The sequence below is a fragment of the Fukomys damarensis genome, unplaced genomic scaffold (assembly GCF_012274545.1).
Source record: "Fukomys damarensis isolate Sample0158 unplaced genomic scaffold, DMR_v1.0_HiC HiC_scaffold_20, whole genome shotgun sequence".
Lineage (NCBI taxonomy): Eukaryota > Metazoa > Chordata > Mammalia > Rodentia > Bathyergidae > Fukomys > Fukomys damarensis.
Window position 1 is genome coordinate 4,540,915 of NW_022900932.1, and position 4,777 is coordinate 4,545,691.

A 4,777-nucleotide genomic window follows, 5' to 3' on the forward strand; every position below is an offset into this window, starting at 1 on the left:
TTCCCGCGCGCGTCCTCGCCCCGAGAAGTCTAGCCCCCCAATAAGGCGGCGCTGGGCCAGGGGCCTCGGTTAATAAAAACGACCCCGGCCCTTTAATCGCCTTCGCTGTGCGCCGGGAACTTCGCGAGGCGCGTTGCGCGGTTTTTTTGTAGCAGGGATCGAACTCGGTTCCTTGTGCTTGCGAGGCAGGCGGCCGCCCCCGCTTTTTTTCGTTGCGCGTTTTAAGTGCAACCCTTACAACGGCCTTGCGAGGAAGAGGGCTGCGGCCTGCGCCAGCGCCAAGGCAGGGAGGGGCCGAGCCTGCAGGGTCAGCGCGCTAAGGCCCGGGCCCTGGCCTGTGTTCACTCTGTTCCTAGTACCTCCGAAGAGGTCCTCAGACCCCTTCCTTGCGGCGTTCTGGTCCCTGCCTTGGCCCTTCAGCCACCCCCCTGGCCGCTCCTGATGACACTGAGTACGCGTTCAAGATCTGGACGTGCCAGTCCGGCCAGTCTCCTTCCTTGGGTTCCATCTGCGCCCCTCCAGCTCGGTTTCCCCAGCCCAGGGCTTGTGCGGCTCTGTTGGCTCCAAAGCCTCCCAGCCCTGTCAATTTACCCCCAGGGGGGCTTCAAATGACTTTCTGTGGAGGGAGGGGGTCGGGACAGGGTCTCACCACGTATTCCCGGCTGGCTTTGAACTCACTATGTAGCGGAGGCTGGCAATCCTCCTGCCTCAGCCTCTCAAGTGCTAAGACCGTAGACATGAGCCACCGTGCCCGGCTCAAACCTTTTCTCCTGTACAAACGTTTTTTTCTTCACTGGGTTTTCTCTCATTTTTCTGTACCTGGTTTTCACTTTCTGAACCTGATTTCCCACCACTGACACCGTGTGTGTACTCTGGAGGTCCTCTTTCATGAGTGTCTTAATTGCACTGTCGTGGCTGCTTTGATGTCCTGAATTGATTCCAAACATTTCCTTCTCAGGGTCATTTTGTGTTGGGGAAAGGATCAGAAGTTGCACGGTGCCACACCCAGGGAACACGGTGGATGAGGACACGCTGTAACGTTCTTTATGAGGCTGTCTTTCCGTTGGATGAAGTTTGGCGGCAGCATTCACCGCAGTATTGGGCGTGCCTCATAAAGACACGAAAGAAGACCTCCAGAGGTGCTTCGGGAGCGGCAGAAGGATGGGCCCAGTGTATTCAAAGGGAGGGGCCGGGGAAAGTATTTTTATGCTTTTATTTTTTTTATTTTTTGGTACCGGGGATCGAACTCGGGTCCTTGAGCTTGTGAGGCAGGCAGCGGCACCACTGAGCTAAATCCCCGGCCCCAAGGGAAAGTATTTTTCAGGGGATTCATGGCAATGTATATCTTACCATAATAAGTTTTTAAATTTAAATATTCACTGTGTCATTGTGTTTGTTTGTTTGAGAGAGGGTCTCACTATATATTTCAGTCTGGCCTTGAACTCATTATGGAGCCCAGGCTAGGCTCAAACTTGGGCATCACTGTGTATTTTTTTCTGTTTTGTTTTGTTTTGTTTTGTATTTTGGTCCTGGGGATCGAACTCAGGACCTTGCATTTGCAAGGGAGGCAACGGAACCACTGAGCTAAATCTCTGGCCCCACTGTTTATTTTTTATCACATGTTGTACATATAACAAACGTCCAATAAATTGTTTTTAAGTGATGGAACAGTTTTCCCAAGCAAAGAAATTAAAGTAAAAACAGGTCACAAGCTGGGCATGGTGGGTAGTACACCCCAGTAATCCCAGCATTCAGGAGGCTGAGGCAGGAGTATTTTTTAAATGAGTTAGACCTGTAGGGTACTAAGCAGATGCAGATGTAACACCGCACCGTAGATATATTGTTATAATCTGGACTCATGGAGACAGCAAGAGGGATCAGAAAACCCAAGAAGAATCATTATGTTCACAATAAAAACATATATAAGCTACTCAAGAATACAGTTGGTCATGGGAGTAATTGAGCAAAACAGGAGGATTAATGCTCCCGGGAATGTAATAGAGCAGTCTGATTTTTTTTTTTTTTAAGCAGAAAATGAACAAGAAAAAAGCCTCCTGCAGGCCGTGAGCACCGAGAGGAAATGGATCATCCCAGGGCCCAGGCTCCAGTGGGGAACCGTGCTGTAATGAAAGGGCAGCAGGGCGGGTGATGCAGCTCAGAGGCCCTGAGTTAGATTCCGGGTACCAAAGAAAGAAAAGTAGTCCCACTGCTGTGGCTCAGGTGGCATCAGCCCGCTCGGGTCTGGAGGGAGCAGGCAGGAGGCCAGGCCCCGAGTGGGGACGCTCTGGGGGGGGCACCCAGCCTGCTATAGGAGGGGCTGCTCTGAGAGGGGCCCCAGTGACTAGTTGGGGCGGCGGGGTGGGGGGGACCGGGCTGGTTCTCTGCAGTTGGTCTTCATTTCAAAGCCCAGGGGACTCTTGGCAGCTGCTGTAACCCCACCGCTAGAGGGGGCCAGAGGGGAACGGCACAGCCCGCTCAGTAAGCTGTTGGCCGAGTCGGGATTTGTTGTTGTTACAGGAAACTGAATCCAGGGCTACATCTGCAGCCCTTTCTTGCTTTTCAAGACACAGTTTCGCTAAGTGGCCCGGGCTGGGGTTGACCCTGAAATCCTCCTGCCTCAGCCTACCAGAGTGCTAGGATTCCAGGCCTATACCACCCACCCAGCTGCATCAAGATTTTTAAGTACAAATATTGGTTATTTTATTAAAACTCCTAAGTGACTTTCTCGTGGGGAGAACCAGAAAAAAAACTGGCATCAAAGAGCCTGTAGTCCCTCTTGGCAACCATAGGTCACAGTAGGGTGGAGGCTGCCTGTGCGGAGGCTGCCGAGGCCCCACCCACAATGCCCACACCTGCCCGCACACCTGCTGCAGCTGGTTCTGTTACCCGTGTGGTTCAGGGGGACCCCTGAGTTTGTAAATCCCAGTTCAGACAGTGCCAGCTTGGGCACTAGTCCAGGGCGTGCGTGTGTGCACGGTGACCTCTGGGGCAGCTCGCCTCCGACCATGCTCTCTCACAGGCCCTTCTGTCAGAGGCGCCAGACTCAGCATCCCGGAGGTGCCCGTGCCCCTGGGACTTGGGACACTGAGGCCTCCACCACCCGGCCAGGGCCTTGCCTGGGCCTCCGGGTCCCCACCCCAGCTGAACACTGGAATCCCCAAAAGCAGGGGCCGGGGGTATCGCTCAGTGGCAAGGCGCTTGCCTGGCATGTGTGGGGCCCCAGATGTGCTCCCCAAACCACAACACTGGGGTGTCAAAGAGGACAGAAGGTGACACTTGCAGGCGGGGTGTCGGTTCCACTGGAGCACTGAGTTTGAGATGACAGAGGAATGGGCAGAGCCCGGGCACCCTGAGTGGCCCAGCTGGGGACAGGGACCACAACGGCCAAGTTCCTGGAGGGAAGAGAACCCGTCACCCGTCACTGCCCTCGCCCCTGCCTGTAGCGGCTCTGTGCCTTTTGTGAGGACACAGAGAGGAAGTGAGTCCTCCACCTCAGAGTCCCCCAGCTTGTGTGACGCGCGTGAGCATGTGTGTGGTGTGTGTGTGTGTGTGTGTGTGGTGTGTATGTGTGTGGTGTGTGTGGTATGTGTGGTGTGTGTGTGTGGTGTGTATGTGTGGTGGGAGGCAGTAGAAGGACCATAAATTGAGTATCTATTGAAAGAAAAACAAAAAGGCTGTTCTATTTAGAAGTAGGTAGATAGCTTTGTCAAGATGTTTGCTGATGGCTAAATAGGATATTCAATGTTTTATTACTATGACTCACTCTATGACTTGGGCAAAATTTATCTTAGCCAACCTCCATTTCCAAGATTTTCCTAACCACTTTTACCATTTGCGACATCTGAAGTAGATGGAGAGGAGACCAGAGGAGCTGGGGGGCGGCTCAGGCCCTGCAGGGCTCTGACCACCAGGGGTGGAGCCCAAGTTCAGCCACAGCCTGGGCCCAGCAACAGGCACTGGTGGCCCTGCCCGCTGGCTTATGTAACAGCTGTCCCTGGAGCCCCACAGAGGGACGCAGTGACACACTGCAGACAGCGGGAGGCGGCCCAGCTGGGAGTGGGTGGAGGAGAAAGGTCATCAGGGGCAGGGCCACACCGGGACGCCTTGTCCCCTCTCGCCCCGGGAGCCGCAGGGCTGACAGTCAGAGCTCCGGACAGATGAAAGGAGCCCGGCCGGCTCGGGGCCCCGGGCACCTGTCAGGCGGGCCTGGCAGCTCCGCTGGTGCCTCCCCGCCCAGCCTCCTCCTGCCCTAGAAACCCGACGCCTCCTTGGGCGTCGAAGCTCCCAGGTGAGGACTTCACAGCTGGTCTCTGAGAATGCCAGCTTTGAAACCAGAGCATCACACGCTGAGGAGAGAAGGCTGTATCAGGGCCACTGACGGAGGAGGGACACCTGCACCTGGGCCCTGTGCTACCTTGGTAACTCAGGAGACCCGGGCAGGGAGGGGGCTGGCGAGTGTCTCTTCAGGGTCGTGTACCCCAGGCCCAGGCTAAGCCAGCGCTGATGTGTGAAATCCCTGGGGTTGCCAAAAAAATCTAGGAACTCACAGCCCTAAAGGGCCAGGGACAGCAACAGCCGAGATAAGATACAAGGAAGTTCAGAGGAAGTGAGAGCAGGTTGGCTCCCTGGAGAGAGTCTTTTCTTTCATTGTTTCCATTTTTTTTGGGGGGTACTGTAGATCGAACTCGGGTCCTTGCGCTTGCAAGGCAGGCCACCGAACCGCTGAGCTAAATCCCCGGCCCGTTTCCATTTTTTTTGAAACAAGGTCTCGCTATGT